Raw genomic sequence first — 26,342 nt, forward strand, 5'->3', positions numbered from 1 at the left:
GAATTTACATCAAATTTAATCATAGTTACTATGTATGTAGTACTGTATACAGCTCTGCGTCCATCTCCACACCCATTAGGCCTACTCTTGTTTGAATTAGCCTACTCATGAACTCGTCATTGCATAGCCTAGATATGGAACACATCACAAGAAAGGGCGGAACCGGAGCTTTGTAATGATGCTAGTCACATAGCCTATTTGTACATACCCAAGTAATCACGTTATGAAGACAGATCAAACTTCTGCAAAGTAATATCTTTACTAATTTCTTCACCCATTTTCACACTCCTGCTTCTCGGTTCAATAGGAGTATGTCACGAAGTCCCTATCGCTTCACAACGCAGGCTACCGCATATCAAAATAAACAGCAGAAGTTACCCTTTCCGATGGTACTAGTGACAAAGCGTTGTCGAGTAATCCGGTTTTGAAATCACAGCAAATTTCTGCATTGTCTCCAACATAGGGCTGACATTATTTTTACTACAAAGTGGGATGTAAACACAAAATGTATTTGCTATTTCAGTGAGTCAAAAGCCATCTCCCAGTGCCCTCCCCTTGTGTTGTTGCTCCCAGGAAACTCCCGTAATTTGCATGGCAAACTTTATTATGCTTAATCGTCATACACGGATCCATTGTTTTGCATGTTTGTCTGACGTTACCCAAGTTGCCAGATCGTCTATGAAACACAATCTACACACTACATACTATTATTTACCATCCAACGCCCCCTGCCGAAAAACCTCCCGTATTTTGAAACCTAAATGTTGGTAGGTATGGGTAGGGGACTCCCCGATTGCCACTGGGTGTTTCGCACACTAGCGATAACTACGCGAATTTACTAACTATAATGATAATTTAGCTAGCTAGTTAGTTAACAGTACTAAAGTTGTCAGAACAGGTTGCTTGCAGTATCTATGGTAAAATAAACTATTTGGTCAGAAGACGCCAGGGGAAGATCCGGGCACAGCGCCCGCGTGTCGCTGTCCGCCGAAAGAATGGCATCGCGCTGCCTCTGAAGGGCTGCAAGCTCTGCGTATTCGGTTACTTAATTGCGCTGACAGTGACTGCTAAATGCGGCGGGTAGAATCTCACGGGCCGATGAGCGCCTGGGTCTGGGTCTTAAATGTGTGTTCTCGCTCGTCCTTACCAGGAAATCGTTTTCCAAGCATTGTTACGTGGATGTTACGTGTTTCAAAGGCAGACGAGCCGGACGTGCAGTGCACTCCCTTGGGGTCGGTCTGAGTGCGATGTTCTGCGTTCCTCAAATTGTATTCGGTGTAGCGAAGCCATTGCCTGCGAGTATGCTGTGATACAGGAAAATAAATAACACTACCAAAAAATCCCCTTTGCCTTATGAGACTGGAAAAATATTCAACCACGTCAGAATATCCCGCTAAAACAGCCTCCATTCATACAAATTACTGGATGAGTAGCAATTGAATCTGTGCAATATCACCGTGGCCAAACTAGATAACTTTCAATCCCTCAAATGTGAAATCATGTATGCACGACCAGTTATCTATATGAAATTCTATTGTCTGTATGGAATCAGTTTCAAAGCATAAACCCAGCGTGCAATATACTGTATGATAGGATAACATAATACCCCTCGGAGAGAACTTTGCAAACCAACGCAGTTATTCTATATTCATGAGCTGGTCACTGACACAGTAATCAGGATGAAGTGACTCTATATTTGAAATGCCAGTGGAAACACCTTTGTTTCAGTGAGAGATAAAATGAGAAAAAGGCAAACCAAGTCACTTATGTGAAGATTATGAATCAAAATGAATTATTTATCTGATATCTTTCATGGTTACCACAGGTTTATAATAACGCCATTATTCATTTCTGACAACATGTCTCTCAAGCAGAGCTTGCAGTAATGGGTTTATTATTCAACAAAGTTGCAGTTTCTTTGTCCCTAAGGATTGCATGCTTTCGGTGGCGTTCACAGCCACCAGTTTATAAACCGCAGAGCAGATTCAGTCGAACCTGTGTGAGAAAATCTGCAGAATAATGCCCGAATCCATGTGTCCCTGTGGAGAGTGTGCAGGTTGGAATCCCTGATACAACACATCCAACTGTGCCTATTGGGGTGGTGGGGGGTGTTGGTAAGTCAAAACTAAGATATGAATTCCTGAACAGAAGAAATATTAATTTCAAAAATATGGTTTGTGGCATAAAGCCCCTTGAATGTCTTGTTGCAGAGGGATTCCCTTGGGGAGGGGGTGTACAAAGTGATGAACCACCACATACAATAAAAGCAGAATAAATTACAGGTGGACCATTCTGCCACAAGAACATTGGGTTAACAAAAAAGCAGCAGTTCCCATGTCTATCATGAGAGTAGCATGCTGAGTAGAGAGTCAATGGGCACAATAGGACTAAAAGCCATATTTACATGTTTTAAAGCAACCAATTTCCACTAGTCTTAGGGTATAACAACTTTCACACTTGATTAACAGTATTTTTTACGTATTTTAGTGCATTTACTGAGATGCACTTATACAGCATCAGACGCTAGTGTTGTTTCCACTTATTCATAAAGGTTAACCACTGTAGTACTACACATCACACAGTGATGGGCTTTATAAAGTTTTGATGGACGATTCCCAATCTGCATAGCTGACTGTAGGTTGGATTTTATGACTAATGAGATCATGTAGAATTCACATCAGCTGTAGCTGTTTGATGGTAAGATCTGAACAGGTCAAAATCCAAGGTATTTAAAGGAGTTAACATTTTCAGCAAGCATACCACGTATTTGTAAGTGCAATTATGTTGACTACAGCCCTCTTTCTTCCGCTAAATAACATGATGTGTGATTTATTCAGCACCAACTTGCAAGCAACCACCACTTTGTAAAATATAAAAATTAGTCTGTAGAGCAATAATCTGGGATATTCCATTATTAGTGGTGTCATCAGGGTATAAATCTATTTTTGTGCTTTTACGTACTGTGGGTAAATTGTTGGGAAGAGTAGTAAAAAAAGTCCCAGAACTGGTCTCTGCAGTGCTGATTTCTTTTACCAAATATAGCAAAACAATATTACTTGCTAGATTTAATGTATTTGTCAAATCAAGAAAAAGTGCTCTTTGCCCTGATCTGCAGCAGAAATCAATTTATTGAGCATTTTCAACTGGGTTCTTCTGACGGCATGATACCATTTGAAACAAGTTTGAAATTCGGGTATTTTATTAACTAATTTCAAAATGAAAGGTAAGCTTTTCAAAACCTTTGGACTGATAATGGCTGTTAGTTATTTAAATCTATTGCGCTTCCTCCTGTGTGAAGAAGAGTAATCCTGGTCTATTTCCATACAGTGGAAAGCTCTCCAGATATCCCCTGTGAATAGATATAAAATTGATATTTATTCAGTTGCGTTCTTTGAAACCATATACCTGGGTTATATTTCAGAGCTGTATCACTTTGTAGATACAGCGGAAATTGCAGCAAGAAAATGACCAGACAAAATTTCTATGCAAAAAAGACATAAATCATTCATAACAGCTGTTCTGCAAATTTAACTCTGCTGCTCATTTAGATTCAATGTGCCTCGTCCTTTTCATAAGAATCTAATATCACCAATGCAACATATTCAAAAAAGGCATTGTCTTGGTTGATGACTTCATAGATGACATGTCAATGAGGCCCATTATAGCATTGTGAAATGGCACTGAAATAGACATACAGTCATGACAAGGTCACATTTGTTCCTGCTCATAAAGCATTTAGGTGGACGAGTCAGTGATCTCGAAATTCCTCTTTGTGAGTATGTACACCAATGCCTCATATGGGTTGTGCGCTGAGGAAAAGCTATGCCCAATCTCTGGCCCCACCCAGAAGTTCCCTTTGTGCTAACACTTGGCACAGTTTCCTCCATACTATGTAGATCACTTGGGCATTTAGCAGTGTTTCCCCACAACTAGAGTGATGAAACTGACCACATCCCACAGTGTAGAGAAAGGAACCACTGAACATTATACACTATCCTACCAAAAGTCATGGGATGCCCCACATAAGTGCAGGAAAATGGGTTTGACAACAGATATGAGCTGCAGTCCAGCTACTACTGGTTTGAGGAGAATAACATGGGAATATTGCGGTAGCCAGCACAGAGCCCTGACCTCAACCTGTTAGAACATCTCTGGGATGAATTGGAATGCAGATTTAGGGCAAGGCCCCATTGTGCAGTGAAGCTTACTTGCTTAAATACTTAAAAGGACAGGAGCAAGTACCACCAGCTTTCTACCAGACGTTAGGAGATAGTCTTCCACAATGCATTGAAACAGTCATTAAGGCCAAAAGTGGGCCATCAGGCTTTTAATTTTTTTACAATGACAGCATGTCTTATCTATACCTACCTGTGTCATATGATTTTTGGTAGGATAATATACGTACATTGACAGGAGCAGACAAACCACAGATGTTCCATTATGACCAGATAGCATTCCTTCTGTCTTCTGTAGGACCTTCTGACATGACCAACACAATATACAGCAGATAAAGAGCAGTGTTACAATGGTCAATGGGCTTCCAGTCTGGGCAAAGTAAGGTGTCCTGGTATATTGACCTATGACCCTATCACGTGGTGTTTAAAAAAAACTCCTGTTGCTTTTATTTAGCTGGCATCTCTAAATATTCAGAAATGTTCAGCTCTGAAGAGTTAATACCACAATATCAAAGAATAACATCATGTAAGTGATGAACAAGCACTTCATGATGTGATAGGACATTGCCACTAAGCCATTTAATACTAAAATCCTATCTCCTTAATTTAAGTATTGTAACTGATTCAGTGATTATTATAATGATAATGTATGACATTAGCAAACAAAGAGTCATTTTCAACAGATATCTACTCACAAGCTATCCATCTCAGCAAAGCACATACTCTTAGGAATATGGGACCATTATGCTGGGAGAGAGGGTATACTAATTAGGGGTGGGGAAAAATCGATTCATGATATATCGCAATTTTTTTTTATAGCACGATACTAAATATTGATACTTCTTCCCAGAATCAATACTTTCTGTGACATCACATGCATAATAGTGGCGCTGCACTGCTGTATTGCCTTCACTGACAAATGTGAGCCAAGAGTTCAGGAGAATTACACCAGGCCTGTAGAGGGCGCTTCTAAACGCTTGGGCTGCTGAATACTGTGACACGAATAAAAATAGTGCCAGAAAAATTGCAATAATCAATGCATCAATCAAATCGCAATACTTGTAGAATCGCAATATATCGGAATCGCAATGCAAATCGAATTGGCACCAAAGTATCGTGATAATAACGTATAGTGAAAAAAGCATATCGTCCCAGCCCTAATACTAATAGACTAAAGCTTTCAGAGGCATTGGCTGTGTTCTTATTGGATTTGGGTTTTTATTGGCGTTACAGATGCCTGGTTGCAGGGGCTTCACCCACTGTAAACCCGAACGCTCAAATAACAAATCTATTAAGTTGTGTAAACTTAAAATGTCCTTATAAATTCTACTGATTTAAAAATTTTGAGTTGTTACAACATGTAATCCAATATTGAGTTATGTAAACTAAACACTTTTGATTAGTTTTAAATCACTTTTGGATTAGGAAATATGAACTCCAGATTATGAAATCACTATAATTTAAAATTTTGGAGTTCCAACATTTTTCCTTCTGCGTTTGCAACCAACGTCAGCGCCTAAATTGAAAACTGGAGATTATATGCATTATTTTTACTTTGTCTATCTTTTATGTGGGGCTGTTTCAGTTTCTGACAGGGGGCAGGGCTTTGCTTGACAATACGAACCAGGAAACCAAGCGGTTTTCAGCGGTACCGAGTTAACAGTAAAAAGTTGTGGACTCTGGGGCGCCCGCTAGTGGTAACTGCTTATACAGCTTATAGGAAGAAACGGCCCTGCATTTATGCCCCGTCTGTAGTCCCTCACACAAGCACACTTCCCAAAAAAAGTTTGTGTGTGTGTGTGTGTGTTTTCAGCCTACCATTGAAAGAGATACTCGACATCTGACCTGCTCTCTGCATGGAGTCTGAGGTAACAAAGTTACAATGGTGCAGTGCAAGCTTTTGAATTGGTTAATTACAGTTTTTTACAATCATTTTCACATGGGTCTCATTACCATGTCCACTTTTTCAAAACACTTCAAGACAGACTATTCTGATTTTAGCAGAAGGTTTATTCAGTTTTTTGTTTGCAGCCTTGTTACCATCTCTACAAAAGTCATATTTGCATTGAAATGTGCATGTATATAGGTAAAATATAGATGTAGTTGTCGTTGAAGAGATTTTTCCACTATTACTGCTGTATATGTAAGTCATGGGCTCGGACACCCCGAGACCCCCCGTATTTCGCACCCTGGGTGTGGGGGATTGTAGGGGTGGATAAGAGATGTTGCATAATGTTGCAGTAAATGTGAAATTCATAAACATTTGACCCAAAATACAAAGGACACCATGGATCAGCATTAGGGCTACAGCAGACTTCTAGTGGTAGTATCACGTGTTGTTGTTTCACTTACTGTACTAGAAATGAAAAGCATCTGCAGACTTTTTGTTGTACTATAGTATACCTCAAAAATTGTAGCATAAAGCTGTCATGATGTCACACCTGCTCCCTGTCAGCCAGCTCAGCCATGCCCAGCTCAGCCACTCCCAGCTCAACCTGCTTAGTCAGACCAGCCACGCCCAGTTCAGCCTGGCTCAACCACTCCCACTCAAGCACACCTGTAACCCATTCATCATCAAGCCCTGGCTATTTAAGGACTCAGTTCAGTTTGCCTCCTTGTGAGGTATTGTTCACTTGTGACTTTACTGAGCCTGCTCTCTGCCATTTGTTTGTGCTATTCCCGTGTTTTGACCTCTTGCCTGTTCACTGGACCTTGCTTGTGTTTTGTTTGGATTCTTGATTGGTGTGGTTCTGATTCCTGTTGCCGACCTGTTTTGTCCCTGACCACATTCTTGGATTCTGTCATTAAACCCCTGAATCTGGATCCCACTCTGTTTCATTACACATGAGGCAAATTGCAGCATTTCAGATTTATTTGTTTGGTATTACAATATGTGCTGTAAACTTTACTTTCCTTTTTTGCAATGCAACACTAATCTACGCAAAAACAGAGGATACAGCAACACATAATGCATTTTGCAATGCTTCAAGTTGTTTCTGTTGTTTACATTTACATTATTGGCATTTAGCAGAAGTTCTTTTTCCAGAGCGACTTACATCAGTTACAGGTTTTTACATTGTTCTCCATTTATACAGCTGGATATTTACTGAGGCAACTGTGGGTTAAGTACCTTGACTAAGGGTACAGCAGCAGTGCCCCTGTGGGGAATCGAACCAGCAGCCTTTCTGATTATGAGTCCTGCTCCTTAATCACTGTGCTACACTGCTGCCCCGTGTTTTTAGTCTATTGTATTTTGAGTGACGAAGTAGTCTTGTTGGGAGAGAGCATTTGCTATAGTTATGGCAGCACGAGTCACTTTTGGGTGAAGTATGAAGTGTTTTGGTGGTTGTAGTGCATTTTGCACAAAAGATTAACTGATGCGCTCATATGCATGGTTGTTAAGCACACTGTGTTAAGAGTTTTGAAAAAGTGGTCATGGTATTGACCTAAGTGTGAAAACAGTTGTGAAAAACGGTAATTTAACTTAAGTTAAACAGTACAAGCAATTATAACTAAACGTTTTAAGGCAATCAGTTGCCTTCATTTTTTAAAGTTCTGCTAACTTATTCGGGTTTACAGTTGTATTATTATTGATTGCGTTCTTACTGGGGTTACAGACTCCTGCTTACAGGGGCATGAGGATTTCACTTCATCTGAAATGAAGTCTCTGTTCATTGGACATTTATAAAAAGAAGGCTGCAAACAGTTTCAATGATGTTCTAGGGGTTTAATGACATCTGAAAGCTGGAACATGGATTTATTCAAAACACTGACCTGGCAGCCATGGTCCCTTAACACTCCAGCATAATGACTTATCTCTCCCATGGATAAATATTGATCTTGACATTTAATAAACAAGTGTTACGAAATCACTGCTGCAGTCATTTCACTCCCCCCAGATAGAGGCTTTGCCCTCTGGAGTCAAATGCGGTCCCACTCAACCCCACCCCAGCCACCCCCTGGATGAGAACAGGCCGATTTGCCTCCTTCTGTCATACCATGGAATCATTTGCATTCCTCAGCTCTCTCCAGCTTCTGTTGCAAGCTTATGGAGAAACAGACACGGTTTGAGACATGCAATTAAGGCGGGAATGGGATGCTGACCCCTAGGGCGGGGCGGTATGGCCTAACGGTATCACAGTATAGTTTGAAGTACAGATGGTAACGGTATATATCATGGTATATTCGTTTTTCTTAAAATTTCAATATAAATGCTTCTGAAGGGGTAAAACACTGGTATGGCAACTGCGTGGCTGCTATTATGGTACTTTTAACTATATTACTAGGACATATTTCACATAGTACAGAGGTATTTTAAGAACATTTATTGTCCAAAACTGCAATAATAAATATATATTTAAAATTACAAAACCTCTTCTCAAGTAACTTCCATCTCTGAAAAACACTTTTTCATGAAATAAATAAAATCAAGCTGCACAAAATGAAAATAAAAACTGACTCAATTATTAAAGTTCAACAGATTTTCATCAGTTGGATTCCAGAGAGGCCATGTACGAGATCAGTGTAGATCCGGAGGGGAAAAAAGCGAGGTTAGGGAGGTGTTATGGGACTTAAGGATCGTGATACCAGGTGATAGGTAGCTGATTTGTATAGGCATACAATCTACTTGGCTGTTGGTAGGCCATAAATATATATTATCAAAACAATTGGAGCCCCATGGTGTATTGAAGTAGGCTAATAAATTAATCACATCTCAGCGGACGCGTGCACATTCAACTTTAGTCTACACACAAGCTAGCATTAGATTAACACCAAAATATACATTTATAAATGTGACAAAATACCCCAAATCTCCCAAATTATGAGAGTCTTAAATGTCCAGCAAGCAATAGAAATAGTTCAAAAATACGAATAAAGTTAATCAAGATTGCAATCAAAGTCAAAGTTTGTCACGAAGACCGAGAAGCCACGGTTCAAAAAGGAGCAACCTGCAATCTCACCACTCCAACAGACGAGAAGAAAGCAGCCCTTTTGCAACCACCCACATCTTCTGACCAAGAATAATCCACAAGGAAAGCTTTTTCCAGCAGCTAAGAATCGTGACAGTTGGCTTGTGAGGACATCCTATTCGTCTTCATTAAACAATATAATCAACTGATAGCACACACAATGCATAGCATGATTCAAAGAGTAATGGAAAGAAAATAACACGTTATTATTAAAAGAAAACATGCAGGTAGACTTTTAATGGGAGGCCATTATAGTGGGACATAGGGGTTTTGAAGGGTTTTGTCATGTCGTATGTAGGCTACATTTTGTGAGGTTAGGCTACTGCTTTGTGTGTGTGTGAGCAAGAGAGAATGGGTGTGCGTCTGACAGTAGCGAAAACTCATGGTATCCTGGACAACAATAATTTAATGCTTCAGAAAAGATTAATCACTGTCAGGTCAGCAAAGATTTGTGTATGTAGATAAAGCTTAGTTACACCTAGATCTGTGAGGGCTCTACCGGTCAGCACGGTATAGTCAAAATCCATCAGGGCTTGAATTTCAGTGCATAATTTCATCGATTCCCGCAAATCTAGCACTTATAATGCGGGAAATTCCCGCACACATTTAATCTAATGTCTAATAATGTTCAGCCAACGATATTGGATTTTTGCTGTTATTTTCAAACTCATTTTGGCCGATTGCCGATGGTCTCACTTCCCTCCGGAAGCAGAGAGAAGCTTAGCAGGACACAGCTAGCATCCTCACAGGGTGAGAAACCTAGCTTAGGGGTCGGTCGAAACCATAGGCTCTCCGTTCAAGTCCCAAAGCACGAGCTTGGCGATTGTGGGCTGTCTTATTTCTCATCGCATTCTCTCCTTATGGAGTTGCGATATTTATTTTGAATGAGAAGAGACACAATAAAGTTACAGAAAACGTTATTCGCTGTCCAGTGCCCTTGTGTAAGTGTACAAACACAAAAATTACACCCTCTGTTCGAGTCCCAAAGCAGGAACTAGGCGATCGTGGGTTCTCTTGTTTTATTTCCCATTGCTGGCTCTGCCTCCGGAGCTGCATTATTTAAAATGTTTCTCACGCCAGTCCAGAAGCAGAGACAAGCTTAGCACTAGCAGCATCCTCCCAGAGTGAGAAACTTAGCTATATATTTTCCCCCTCCTTGCATCAATAGTGCTTTACAAGCATTGCAAATAGCAAATCTATGTGTTTCAGATACTTAGAAATACTTCCATACAGCTGACATGAAGAAATTTGTTTCCCGGTCGCTCATGATAAACATTTATCGTCATCATGTGCACATAGTTAACGCGTCACCTTATCGGCCAGGCACATCGGCAGAAATTTTCATATCTGCCGATACCGACAATTAATGTCTTAAGTTTTTATCAGCCTATACCGATGTCGTGCTGATATCATCGTGCATCCCTACAGCCAACGTTTTCACTGGTGCGGAATGCGGGACGACTAGCCGGAAGCACTGCATCAAATGGACCGACTCCCGCCATGGATAACACACTTGGCCCGCTTTCTCTCCCTCTCTCTACAAGGCTACGAGTCGCCTCTGCTGTTAAAGCATCTCTCGCTAGCATACAGACAGGTTTCAATGATATGAACTTGAAGGCATGCAAACATGGACTGCTGGCCAAAACGTAAATCATGTGAAGTGGAACCTGCTCAGAAAAAAACACCGGAACCCAAAAGGACTAGCACAAACAGCAGTGCCAGTGATGTCAACGTTAACAACGTTAATCCTCAGGATCCTCAGGCAGGTGACGGTAACGTTACTAAGGTGAAGCAGCAGTCCAAAGACAAGTTTCAGGCTAACTGGCTCAAAATATATCCATGGCTCGAACTTAACAACGGTGAAATGGGCTGCTCCATTTGTACAATGTACAGTGCTGCGCCTTTTACCAGCCGATGTTACAAAACGTCAACTTTAAGTCGCCACTCAGATGGCGTTTCTCATACAGCAGCCTTGAAAAGAAAGCGTGAGGCAGATTCGGCAAAGAATGTGATGGCTAATGCTATTAAAGTTGCACAGTTGCAGTGTGAGGAGGAAACGAAGGGGCTTCTCAACACCGCCTACTTTAGAGCAGAAAACAAATTGGCTAATTCAAAATTTGGTCATCGGGTTAAATTCATGAAAAAGATGGAGTGTCCTTCTTTCAAAAAGCTGAACACAGACACATCAAATTATGGAAGCTACCTTAATGAGAAAGATCTGTCAGAAATGCACCAAGCAATTGCAAGTACACTTGTGGAGGGTGTTGACAAGGCTGTGCTAAAAAGTCCTGTGTTTTCCCTAGTACTGGATGAGTCCACAGACATAAGTAACAGGAAGCGACTCATTACATATGTAAGGTACATAGATGACAACAAGATTAAAACAAAATTGTTCAGGAACTCTGAAATTGTAGATGGAAGAGCAGACACCATTTTTGAGGATGTGAAGCAATTGCTGACAGAGAAGAATTTAGATGCGAAAAAACTTGCAGCAGTTTGTACTGATGGTGCTGCTGTTATGACAGGGTGCGGCGAAGGAGTTGTTAAAAAACTCAGAGAGGAATTCAACTCAGCATTGGTAGGGATGCATTGCACAGCTCATTGTCTTGCTCTTGCTGCTAGTGACGCAGCCAGATCTGTGCAACAGGTGAAAAAATTTCAGCAGGATTTGAGGTCAATTTTTGTATTTTTCAGTAATTCTGCTGTCAGAAATAACAAGCTGCATGAATTGCAGAAACAGTTGGATGAGCCCCAACTGAAGTTTACCCAGCCACATACAGTGAGGTGGCTGTCAATTCACAATGCTGTGTCAGTGGCGTGTAGATCACTGAAAGCCCTGAGAGATGTGCTGGAGCACATGGCTGCCTCCAACACTCAGGACTCTGACAAAGCCAAAGGTCTACTGACAGCTGTCAGACAGTTCAACTTTGTGGCCCTCTGTCACATGATGAAGGATGTACTTATGCATGTGGTCCTTCTCTCAAAACATTTTCAAAGAGAAGATCTGGACTTCTCCACAGTCCAACCAATGGTTGAAGACACCAAAGAGGCCTTGAGAGAAATAATAGTCCACCCTGGCCCTGCAGAAGAGGAATTCTTCAGCTCTCTTCATGGTAAAAAGTTTAAAGGAGACAAGCCTTTTGACTTCACCACTCAAAAACCAGAACATGAAGAGCAGGTATGTAGGATAGATGAAATTGACAGAAGATTCCCTGCTGACACAATGGATATTCTGTCATGGTTCACTGTTTTGGAACCAAAAAAAGCCATTGTGGCAAAACAACCCTCTGGGAATTTCTCTCTCTATGGTGCAGAAAAACTTGAAAACCTACTGACACACTTCTCGTGTAATGTAAGTGCAGACGAAGCTCGGTCAGAGTTTGCAATGCTGAAGCAAGTCATGGTTTCCAGTGACTCGTATGCTTCATTTTCCTTTCAACAGTTTGCAGAGACTGTGTTGCATGAACATAGTGGTGTATTCACTGAAATGGAGAAACTCATTAAGATAGCCATGATCATACCAATTGCAAGTGTGTCATGTGAACGTGGATTCAGCACAGAAAACAGGATTAAAACTAAATTCAGAAATTCACTGAGTAATACAAACCTCACCAATCTGATGCTCATTAAAGAGCTTGGCCCTCCCCGAGAGCAGTTTGATTTTAACAGAGCTGTTATCAAGTGGAAAGAGATGAAGCAGAGGAGACAGAGGACAGGGAAAGAATAGAGCGTGGAGACAAGAGAAAAGGGAGCCACCAAAAGAAAGACTAAGGACACTGATGTAGCTCAAAGAGCTGACCACTAAGAGAGGAGAAGGAGAAAGAGACAACAAATTACAGCAATGTATATAGTTTAGAGAATCCCTGATGCCAAGTCAGCAAAGACTGTGATGTCATGTGAATGTGGATTCAGCACACAAAACAGGATTAAAACTAAGTTCATAAATTCACAAATACAAACCTCACCAATCTGATGCTCATTTCAGAGCTTGGCCCTCCCCAAGAGCAGTTTGATATATGTATATACTTTTTTTTTTCAAAAGAAAGACTAAGGACACTGATGTAGCTCAAAGAGCTGACCACTAAGAGAGGAGAAGGAGAAAGAGACAACAAATTACAGCAATGTATAGTTCAGAGAATCCCTTAAGCTGGAGGAGAGTGACAAAATGCAATCAGAGGTAAGAATAGGACAAGGTAAGACCTGTAGTTAAGCTCCCAAGTTGTACCCCCCCCCCAAGTGTTTAAATCCCCCCTATGTGAAGCATTTAAGGGGGGCATTCCCCCCCATTTTGAAAAATGAATTTCAGGCCCTGGTCCATACCATAGGGCAAATTCATACTGGTGTACTTTTTATACTGTTTATACCGTCCACCCCTACTGCGTCACCCCCCTGCTCCCCTGAAAATCCTCCCCCAGTATTAGTGCCACCAACCTGCTCCCCTTAGGAAAAAGCTGCATGTGCTCTAACAGGGAAATTCATTTACCGCCCAGGGAACATCTGTCAAGCCAGCCCAGTTGTTTCCCTTCTGCCTATAAATGTTGATAAAAAATGTTTATGAGGCGTAAGTGATTCTGCATTCAGACCCATTTACCAGGATGAAGCTACCAGCCTGGACCTGCCCATCTGCTCTGCAGCAGCCTGACGCGATAGCACACAACATTCCCACAGCATCACTGCGGCGGTGTTACAGTGAGGGGGGTGATGTTTTTTTACGCATCACAAAATTTTTTTAAGAACACACATTAACAAACACATTCATGTGTATGTTAATGTGTGTACCTGTGGGTGAGTGTATTTGTGTTTATGTGTGTGAATATGTGTAGATGAATATGTGTGTGACTATACATGTGTATATGTATGTGTGTGTATGGATGTGTCTGTATGTGTGTGTAGCTTTGTACATGTGTTTGAATGTGTGTGTGTGTGTGTGTGTGTGTGTGTGTGTGTGTGTGTGTGTGTGTGTGTGTGTGTATATCTCCATGTGTGCCTGTGTGTGTGTGTGTGTGCCTGTGCGCGCGCAATGCCACACTTCAGTCTCCCTCACCTTGTGGAGGTGCCACTAGAGGGGTCTCAGTGGTGTGAATGTGTCACTCTGGAGTTTTTGGGCAGCCTGCCTGCCTGTCTTTCCTCTCACCTCCATTGCCCTGCAGACAGACTGGCTTAATCTGGCCGTCCACAGACACTCCACAGGTGACAGGAGGTGGCTGGCGCTCACACACCATATTTTGGAGTGATTTAGAGTCTGAGCTCTGTGGTATGAGTTATATTCCTCTGTAGGTTTTTCTATTTCTCAGTAAGCCTCTGCAAAGCCACTCTGAATGGGGTTCATTCATTACTCCAAGCGGGGTCTGCTTGATTCTGCACTATAAAGCCACAGACAATGCTGCTCTCCTTCTAAACCTCTCAAACCTTTAAGCCTGTATAGTATACCACTCTGTCTAAAACGAGTGTAAATATGGTAGTAATGCTGTCAACCTTTGCTGTGCAGAAACAATGAAAAGAGTTTGTCATTCAATAATCCAAAATTGCCTTTTTTAGGATTTGCCAAGCATTACAGCATTGTGTAGTCATGGATATATGTGGCATGATTTTAGGTGACTGGAAAATTAAAACAAAAAAGCAAGGTCTAGCATACATTCATACACAGCTCTGAAAATGCACATCCATTAAAAGGGGATAGCAACAAACTGCTGAAGTTTTGTGTTAATAAAAGTTAGCGTGAGAACTCTGTGAAGGGCAGTCAAGCACGAGAGCTTATTATAGACCACCCTACCACGAGACAGGCCGCTTGTGCTTAACACCCTCAGTTCTGAGAGCATTTCAGCATTTATCTCACTCTGTCTCTCGCTTTCAAATATAACGATGCTTTAATAGTAGGACAAAATGGAACAGAAGCAGACTACATGTCAGCGGTTAGGATGAAATGTCAGATACCATAGTGTATAATTGTACTATTATAATAGTATAATGTCTTCTAGACATATCTTTCTTTGTCTCTCCTCCTCTCTAGTTCCTCCTTCTCTAGCTCTCTCCCTTAACACTAACCACTCTTTCATTCTTCTGAGTTCTAAAGAACACGAGGTGGCTCAGGACGCAGCAGGGGTCTGACAGGATACAGCAGGAACAGCCCGTCTCAGACAGTCTCTCTGTCTCTGCTCTCTTCAGAGAGGGGGTCAGCAAAACACATATTCAGAGCAGACCCAGTGATTCTGAACCTCCCCCAGCCTCAGGTGGACCCGGGCTACTTGCAGAGCCACAGGGTCCTACATGAGGTCATGGCTGAATTGAGACCTTGGTGAAGTCTCTAAGAGTGAAGTTTGGGTTGAGTGGAAATACGGTTCTTATTTTGTTTATATCACCAGTGCCTGCCCTCTGTAGCTGCACTCCAGACATATAGCCTTAGCCACAAAACTGCAGTGAGCCTGTGTGTGTGTGTGTGAGCTGATTTGCTGCAAGATAGACAGGAGAGCAATGCTGGGACCTTTTTTAATGTATTTTCCCCCCGTGTGGAGTCATCACACTTGGGGGAACATCATAACTTTGCCCAGCCCCAAAATTGGCCACAGGGCAGCAGACAGGGGAGGAAGATCACCTGAGGCAGGAGGCGTGGGGCTGGGATGAGTAATGCTCCGCCCACCTGCTGACACCTCTGGACTCCATGGGCACTGGGACCATCTGTTCACTACCCAGTCACATCACAATGCAGTGACACACACAGACACACACACTGCACGGTGACACACACATGCACACACACATGCATATATACATGCATAAAAAACATGGATATGCACATATAGACATAAACATATGCATGGATGCACACACATACAACATACAAACATATAATACTGTGACACACACGTGCACACACATACATGCATACATGCACAATAAACACAAATGCACATACACCACACACACACACACACACACACACACATTTTCCAATGCCTCTCTCTCTTATATATTCCTTATGTAGAGAATATATGTATTCTACTGTATGAATAATTCATAGATCTTAAGTAAGGCTAAGATGTAAGAACTATGAAGACTAGAGTTAAGACTTGATTCTGAAGAAAATTACCATGTCAAAGCCACCACTTATATCCTACAGGCTTGCACAAAAGTCAGTGCTGAAAAAATGAATTGACAGAAAAATGTTTTCATTAGGTGATTATGTTCAAATGGCAGCCTTTCTGTTATTTTTCCTTTATAGCTGATAAGTTAATCATGAATTTTCAGAAAATAAACAGGGAGGGACCCTGGTAATGAAAGGATGGTGAGCTCAGTGGTGATACATTTAAGAATGTTGTTTCATGCTTGATCATACGTAGTTAACTTTCTACAATAACTAATAACTTTCCACAGCTTTAAATATGTCAACTGATTTAAAAATGTTTTAGTGGATAAGATTTCCTATGCAAAGCATGTAGGTTATGTATGATGTAGTTACAGCAGAACTTTTTTTTGATCTGGACTTCAATGAAGGAATCATGATCCCCTGTGTGGAAATCATGAACAGGGAAAAGAAAGGGGGAAGGAGGGATACTGTGGAAAAAATGAGACAGAAAGGAAGTGGTAAATGTGATTTGATAGTGGTGGACTGAACTAGTTTATCTAGGTTTGGTTAATTGCATAGGCATTGTCTGTAAATTCTTCTCCTGAATCTTCATTATGGGGAAGATGTGGAGGGAAATTGAGAGGATAACATTGGATGTAGACAACCCAACCCCGTATGTAGCCACCCCATTAACCTATGGACATTTTCAACCAGCAATCACAAAAAATGAAAACTGAGTCATTGATATCTCTAAGTCTTGTTCTAGTCTTTGTTTCATGGGAGAAGCCCATGATGATGTGTGAACCTTTTCACCACTGAAAACAGTCTTCTCATTACAGCCCCTGACCAGTCTTTGTCTTGGACATATTGAAAGCACAGGATGTCACTACGATGGCTGTGGGTGTTGCCATGGTGAAGCATGCTTGAGATATTTCCCATCTTCCTCCCTGTTACAGGTCATTCAGACTCTTGATCCTATTGTGCTGCTGTATTGGTTGGTCTGGAAAACAAGGCGATGTGCCAAAATGTCACCATCTGGTACAAAATAGGGCCGCCAACCTTGTCCTTCACAGTACTAAGAGGACAAATGTAAGATCCATGCACACAAGTCTTTGGTGGTTTACAGTAGAAGAAATATATCTCCACAGTGATGTTACTTTTACAGTACTTATTGAAACAACTGATGCAAACATGTGCTATGCACACCAGCACAGGCCATTTTACACAGCCAAAAGTATAAATGTGTTAAAACACACAGTCTGTAGACATTTCCACCTCCTCTCAGGGCAAACCAGCTGCAACAATCTTCTATCTTAGCGTTCTTACTTAGTAACTGGTTTTAATTCCTTCTGCTCCTTTAGGCAGGCAAATCTCTAGTCTTATGCAATATTTTTTTTCTTGCATTTTTTAATGTCTGTGTTGTATCTGTGATTTGAATTGATTTCTTATTTGCTATGATGTTTTTTATTGAGCCACCCCCCAAAGGAATACTTGCCTGTCAGACACAATAGCTAATGAAGATCTGAACAGACACATCTGAGATGATTCTGTGCACCCAGAATTCTGAATCGTGCCATTCTTTGTGCGGGACCAATTGCATTCAGCAGGGTTAAGTAAACGTGTACAGTCCGAGACCTAAATTTAGACACAGTTAGGACTGCAACAAAGCCAAGTGAGAGACATTTCGATACACCGCCGACCCTCCTGTGTCTCAGCCTCCCGGGTGGGCCCTGCTTATTTATGTAAACAGATGAAGGGCGTCACCCCCCCAACACTGTGTTGCCAGCGCTGGGTTCTGTTCCTGAAAGCTAATGACGGTCATTTCCCGTGTGCCATGGGCATTCTGCAAAGCTGTAAAATGGCGTAATGCAGGTGGGAGGGAGGTGTGCCCTGACACAGTGTCACTAATGACATCGCCTCCTCCTGTATCTACGTTCTCCGCGCTCTGCACCCAAACATCATACGGGTTTAAAAAAAAAAAGGCACAATGCCCTACTGTGTGACATTGCACAAATGAGGCCATGTCCCTGTGACTTATGGGTAAATTACCTCCACGCAAAGGCCGCTGTCTCTTCCTGGCCCCTTGCGTGCTGGCTGTAATGAGTTATTGACGACCTGCGGAGTTGTAATAAAGAACTCAGGACAGATCTGGAGACTCATTATGGCAGGTGGCATACGGAGGTGGTGGCGGGTGGCGGGGGGTGGGGGGGTGGGGGGGTGTTCAGAAGAGGGGTGTTGGTGTTGGCGCATATGCTCCAGGATGACAGGGCCAGCATTGTAGTCATCAGGGGACGTGTGCTTGATCTTCAGAGTGGGACGAGCATCACTCCAGTTGAAAGGCGGATGGGTGGGGTGGAGTGGCTGTTGAGATTATGTCTCAACAGGCTCTTGACATTAGCACTGACAAACTGGCCTCCCTGATATACTGCACTGAAATGTATTCACCATTATTCATACATAATGGGGTGGCAAATGAAAAGCACAGCATCAAATCTGAAGATCTATGTAGTGAGACAAAACACTGAGATTTAACCTAAAAGTCCCAATTTAGCCAAAATCTTGGGTGGGTTGCAATTTAGCCTGTATCTTCAGGGACAAAAAATAAATTTAGACTAAATCTCAGGGAATACACAGATTTACTCTAAATCCAGGAAGAAAAACAATAAGATTAGCTTTATATCCTTTGGGGAAAAAGACAGATGTAGTCTGAGAACACATGAGGATTTTATGGTATTGCTTTACAATGCTTTACATTCAGTGGCCCATACTTCATTGTTTCAGTGATATGACATTACCAACAATCACGCTTTGAAATGCAACAAATAAGCACATCAGATTTAACAAGGACTCACTGATTAAAATCACCTAGTCGCCACATGGTTTCACGCATGATCTGAAGATGAATTAAATCTGCCTCAAATACAAATGTAGACATTCTGGGGAAAAAATGTTGGAAAGTCGTAGTTTTAGAAGGTAGATAGATGTGGATTAGATGCCCCACGAATCAGAATCATAATCACTAGCCATCTTCTGATGCAAACCCACCTCTTCAGCCTCCATCTTGGTTGCCCTTCAGTTCCCACTCCCTAGCACCTGCTACTTGTACCAGTATTACTTGCAACTTATTTACTTGTAGTACCACTATGTCTCATGGATATTGTGATTTAGTAACATTAAGATATGTGATAGTGTATGTATTTAATGACTTTATTTTCTAGGCTGCCTAGTTTCAGATTAGCACAAGATAACTTGTGGTAATGTTTGAATGGTGGTTTAACTGGTTGGTCACTGTTCATATAACTTGGAAGGATACGCTTCTGTTATCTTCTTCTGGAGGTTGCTCTGGATAAGATAATTAATGTAATGTAATACAATATAGATGACTTCAGAGTGACTGTGGTCCAAAGGCAACTGGGCCACTGGAAACTGGAGGCAATTCTGGCAAATCCTGACCCCAAAACAAAGTTAAAGTCTCCTGCCCAGTCCTGGATTCCAAAGTCTTAAGGTGCTTGAACTTTAGTTAAAAAAAGCAAGCTGACTGAAGCACCCAGGCTCACCCTTCTGTTACTGCCCTAGTGTGTCCCTCACCTGAGTTTAATTTCTGAGTTATTATTGTTTGGCGGTTCAAACAGGGTGGGAAAAATAGGCCTGTTTTCAACATGCTGGAGGGAAGCAGCATTGAACCTCACACTGGCGGGCACTTTGTCTTTTAACACGTGGCTCTGGGAACCCTTAAGACTCCTGGCACAATTTTTGTTTTTCACAAAAAGCCAGCCTGAGTGTGTTGCTGTGGATCCACTCTCCTTTCCCTCATGCCAAAACCGGTAAGCCATTTATGGGACTTTTCATATTTCATAGAGAGCATTTATATTTCATTCCCACAACCTCTCAGGCAGTAATGTTTTACTCCCTTCCTTTACAAATATAGATGGGTAGTAACCAAAAGGAGGGTGTAGTGTGGGCTGTCAAGTCCCAGGAGTTCTGTACCCATCAGTGGCCTTCTGGCTCACTCAAGGTTCCGGGAGTTACTCTGACGGCGCACAATTCTGGGAACCCCGGAGTGTTTCGGGTTGCTGATGTTGCACTGTTCATCCCTCTGGCACAGTGTATCTATGCTTATTTTAAAAAATCTGTTCCTTTGCTCAATCGCTCATTGCATGCACTGGGAAAAGAGACTAGTGGGTGAACTAACCCTGTCTGGCCTGTCAGGACTGTAGCAGCCAATCACAGATCACAGACCTTCATTCTCTTTCACATATGTTACCCGCACTCTCCCACCCTCTGCCCTTATAGAAGGCTATACCCCATCCCTTTTGCAAGGATCAACCCGTGATCATCTCTCTTCTCCCACAGCTTAGACCAGGTGCATGGTGCACCAAAGGGGGGCTGTCACAAAAGAGGGGGGTTTAGGGGCATGGCATGGGTGTAGGAGGCACCACAAACTTGTTTTCTACCTTCATGGGTTTTCACCATTTTTGCATGTGGCTGGTTGACAATTGTCTAGGAGTTCTGAAGATCATTATTACATGACATTATCATTTTTCAGATACTCTTATCCAGAGTGATTTACATATGTTACAATTTTATCCATTTATATAGCTGGATATTTACTGAGGAAATTTGGGTTAAGTACCTTGCCCAGGGGTACAATTGTGGTGCCCCAATGGGGAATCGAGCCAGCAACCTTTTCTGTACGAGGCTTGCTCCTTACCACTATGCTACACTGCTGCCACATCTGAGGGCCCTTACAAGAAACATGGGGTTACAGTTTGTAGCTGTTCTATTTTCTGTTAAGAGGTGAAGGACAATTACACTAGCTATGTTTGCCGCTGAAGAAGATTTAAACTTGCTGTTAGTTTCTGTCTATAGCAGAAGGAGAGGGGCAGAGATATCCGTCTCTCTTCCTGTCACACAGCTGCACATCTGAGGGCCCTTATCAGAGCTGAAAGTGATTGACTGCCTGACGGAAGGCCTGGAATGCCTTCAGAGGCGCAGATTTTTCCATTTCACAGTCATCACTCACTGAGTCGCAGACTGTTGCTGCAAGGTTGCGATAAACAGCCAGAGAGCGTGACCTGGCAAGCCCACCTGTACTACATCCCGAGATGTGGCCAGGGGTCATATGACACAAATAGTGGGCGGGTGAAGTCATTACATCAGCCAATCAGAGGAGAAAAGGGCTGCCGGGGGGATTTGAAATCAACAAGGTGAGTCTACCACCAATTTATAAGTGCATACAGGTGGCCTGCTCTACTCATTGCATCACTGTGGCACTGAATAAGAGCACTTTGCCACTTTGTCCTTATCTCTCTCAGATAGAGTGAGTGTGAGTGTGTGTGTGTGTAATTACCATGAAAAAGTCTTTTGTGTACACTTAAAGTGTATTTGTATAATTACTGTCAAATATGCCTCTGTCTAAACTTAGAATGTGTGTGTGCGCGTGTCCGTGTGCGTGCATGTGTGTGTGTGCTCCTCCCAGGGACTTGTGCATCCTCTTCCTCCTGTCTTTCCTCCTTTCCTAGCTCTTTCTCCATTTTCAAGTCTTTGTCTCTCTTCTCCCACATTAACCTTTACTGCGTATGTTTAAAGTGTGTATAAGGGCAACTGTGTGTGTGTGTGTGTCCGTGTGTGCCTGTGTGTGTGTCCCTGAATAACTTATGACATAATTCCAGCTCTCTGAGCAGGTAATTACGTCCTCCTTCAAATTAAATAAAACCTTTTGATTAACTGTCACATCAGCATGAGTAATTCTAAAATCGGGATAACATCTCTCTTTTCAGCACAAAAAAGAAGCCTTCCCAGCACAGCAAATGGTAATTGCACAGAGCACCTCTGAAAAGGAAGCAAACTGTATTTTCCCTAATCGAACGCAAGGTCTTCCTTACAGGAGGCATCTGGGAGCTTGACAGGAAGGTTAATTTTTCTCCATTGTTAATATCACAGAGGAGAGGAGAAAAAGGAGCTGTTAGCTATGTCATTTATAAAAAGGGATGAATGTTTGATATGTTCAAGTCAGTCAGCACTCACATCAGCAGTGTGGTTTGGAACAGAACATGATCCTTTCTCACCAGCAGAGGAAGCCCTTAGATGTAGGTGGGCATCATTGTGGAGATCACAGGGTTAGGTCTTAGACACCGCCACACAGATGCCAAGAATTGGCCACCCGCATCATGCTCCGGACTGTCAAAGTAGCTCCCATTCGCCAGCACACATGCACACTCCTGTGGTCTCAAAACCTTTCACCAAACTCTGCATGCAGAATGTCCTGTCTGTGGTGGTGGTGATCATGATGAGTGGGTCATCCCTCTGACATGAAAGGGGGAGGTCAGCAGTCTGAGTTTTGGAAAGGTTTGAAAATCCAAGTACACACATGTGACGTCTCACCTAAGATGCACATATGACCTCTCACCTCAGATAAAATAAACTGAGGTGGATGCACACAAGGGAACAGCTATCCTCCTCACAGTACAGTACTTGGATTGTATTGATATTGAACACATCTGATACAACCTTTGACCAGGCTGCATAAACTGTATTTAAATGTGTCTCAAGTGTATAAATGACTATCGGGGATAACGTTACAAGCAGTGCAAATCAAATGACATTCGCTCAGCCAATAACTAATAATAAAAGAATAATAATAAAACAGTGTTGACTCTGATAGCTGACACCGTGTCCTTACTTCCCTCTCTGTTACATCTAATACTTGTGCATCATATTCAAGTTTCAGAGAGTCTGCCATATCATGCACTCCCTGGAAGTGGATATTTTAATCTCGGATGATATTTCAAGGGCTGCACCATCATAATGAATGAAACTTTATTCTGCAGAGGTTTTATTCTTGTCCTTTTTAAAAAATAAAGTCCAGGCGTGTTCTTCCAAGCAATTGCTCCGTGCCCTAATTCAGTGACAGCTCGCATATTGAAAAATGTCAGCATCGCAGCTAATTTGCTTTCCCGGCAGATGAGTTACGGATTCTGAGTGGCCTCGAGTGCCAGTGAGGTGTGGGATCACTGTATGGGGGGAGGGCAGGGGCGTCAGGTGGACTTGGGGTGTTTCACAGGATGGGACTGGTGCTGAACTGCACTCTCTCTGGTGGGAGATGACATTGCAAAGAGGCAAGTTTTTGAGCCAGAAGGCAAGATGGCGGAACATGCAGAGTGACTAGCGCAGCACAGCACAGCTCTCAAGCGCTTTCCATTAGTATTGATTTAAATACAGCTTATAACGCCATACAATACGGAACTTAAAAGCACCCTGGCTAACGAAATTGAGAATCTTGAGTTGTTTATTGACAAATACTATTTCGATATGTCTGCCAAACCAGACCACAAGAGATCGAGAGAAGAATTGTCAAGTGCAAGTGAACCAGAAATTGAGAGGACTACCGCGTTAACAAAAACAGATCGCGCAATGCTGTCAAAGCATGAGAAATAACATCGTGATCATAGGAATAAAGGAGGAAGACTCTGAAAAAAAAAGAGACGGAAAATCTGATGAAACAATTCATGAAAAAAGAACTCAAAATGTCTGAGGACCAAGCGACTGAAGCCATAATTGAAAGAGCACACAGGCTCGGCCGCAGAAAGGATCCAAAAAAAAACAGGCCTGTTGTGGCGAGATTCCTTAACTTCAAAACAAAGATGGAACACCGAAGAGAATTAAAAGGTACACAATTCTTGATGTATGAGCAATTCCCTTGTGAAATTATGGAAAGAAGACGCATCCTCTACCCAATAATGAAGAGCAACAGTGCGCCTGACTGTGGACAAATTATACATCAATAATCAGCTGTACAGGGACTCAAAAGTTACACCATGGTTGTGAGTAGAAGACTTTTTTCTTCTTCTTTTTTCTTTTTTTTTCCTTCAATTTTGATAAGATGTCAATCTACACCATAGTCTTCGGACAAGCCCATCACTTTTGGGTATAGGTTATTAATCCTGTCAGGGCTCCGCCCCCTTAGCTGTGGTGTTTTGTTGTTCCCTGCCCATGTGCTTTTTGTTTTCCCTGTGTTCCAGCCCTGCCCCTCTCCCCGCCTGGTCTCCGCCCGCCTGATTGCCCCATCACCTTCACCTGCCGTCCTGCCCACCTGCATCCCATCTCCTCGTCACCCCAGCCCTATATCTTCCCTGCGTGTCTCTGTCTTGTTGCTAGCTCGTTTCAGTGTTTTGGCCTGTTTTGTCCCTGCCATTGTTTGTTTCTGTGGTTGCTGGTTTTGCCTTTCCTGCCCGTATTCTGACTACAATTCTGCCTGCCGCCTGGACTCGATTACCTGATTTCTCGCCTGCCTGGTTCCTGACCCTGTCTGCCCCGATTCCCCGACTTTGGATTTGCCCCCGGACTGCTTCTGTGTTTTGAACCCTGCCTGTTTCTGACCGTCCTTCTGCCTGCCGTTTTAATAAACGCCCTGAACCTGAAGATTGCGTGGTCTGCGTTTTGTGTTCCAGTCACTCCCGTGAAAAATCCAGTTGCAAGAGAAGGTAGTGGTGAGACTGTTGCTGTTTTTGCCTTATGTTTTTGTTTTGCTTGTTTTTCTGTTCATCTCTTTTCAAAGAGAAAGGGGGGTTGGGTTTGGAGGCCAGTGTTGTGGGAAGGGAGGGTGATGTGGATTGAGGAGGAATGCATATTTCGAGCTGATATAGGAGGGCAGGGGAGGGACAACTTCTTGCATCTTAAGGTAGCATTTATCTTCCATCTTCACAATGTATACATTCCAAGATTTGACCACGATATAAACATTACAAGTTTTGAACTTAAGCCTTTATATAATGGGAAGCGAGGAAGTTTATTATTGCAAGCTATAATTGTAATGGCCTAGCAGATAAAGGCAAGTATTTACCTGGTTAAAACATAAAGAATACCCATTTATCTGTTTGCAAGAAACACACTCAGTACCTTCAGATGAAACTGTTTGGAAGGAGGAATGGGGTGGTCCAATATTTTCCCATGGTTTAAAAAAAAAAAAAAAAAAAACTGATCTTAACTTCAAAATCACTTAAGCTTCAGAAATGGATTCTCAAGGAAGATGGATCATTTTAAACAACTATTGAATACAAGCAAGTCTAACTTATGTGGCCCAAATAATGATGATCCAATCTTCAAGTTAATTTATAATATAAGGGCTGCAAAATTTACAAGTTATTTATTATATAATGGTTGGAGATTAACATGATTCAGAATACTCTTATGGATCGTAAAGGTAGTAATTCAATCAATTACCACCCGCATGCTTCTACAGAAGTTACATCTATAATGGACACAATGGACCTGGTAGACATTTGGAGATTAAAAAACCCAAAATCACAGGAATACATGGAGAAGACAAAACCAGGCAAGTCGTATAGATTTCCTTATTTCATTCTCCTTGATATCCAAAGTAAAAGAGGTTTTAATTGACAAAGATCTGATCAACTTGTATCACTCCATTTAGAAATGACTGAATATCCCAGCGGTCGTGGGTATTGGAAATTCAATCAAAAATTCCTAGAGGATCGGACATTTGTAGAAAGAACAAAGGAATTTATCAGACTTTTTCTCACACAACATGGGATCAACAGACCCTCTTACTGTTTGGGACACATTTAAATGCGTTTTTAGAGGACACTCAAATTTGCCTCAAACAGTTTAGGTTGAACGAACTAGAAATTAGAAAGGAGATTGAAATGATTACATCACTTGTGGACAGTTCAAAAGCAACTCAGGAGGTGTTTGACAAATTGGAACAGAAACAAAGAATTTGAACAACTAATATGACAGGTCAAGTATATATTACAAAAATAAAGCAAAATGGATGGAGAAGGGGGAAAAATGCAATATTCTTTTTAAACCTTCAACAGAGAAATAATGCAAAGAAAAATATACTAAAATTAAATAGGAATGATTCAAAAATCCTCACTACACCAGTTGATAATTTGAATGAAGTAGAGAAATATTTGAGATTTTCATTTAAGTCCTCACCTGTACAATTAAATAAAGACAATTGCAAATTATTCTTTCCTCATACTCTTAAAATATCTGAACAGAATCATGTGAAGGCCTAATTACAGAAAATGAGCTTTACCAATCTATGTCCTTTCAGTGGGGGAAAAACACCTGGCCTTGATGGTATTCCAATTAAAGTGTACCAAACAT

Source organism: Megalops cyprinoides, chromosome 23 (assembly GCF_013368585.1).
Source record: "Megalops cyprinoides isolate fMegCyp1 chromosome 23, fMegCyp1.pri, whole genome shotgun sequence".
NCBI classification, from domain to species: domain Eukaryota; kingdom Metazoa; phylum Chordata; class Actinopteri; order Elopiformes; family Megalopidae; genus Megalops; species Megalops cyprinoides.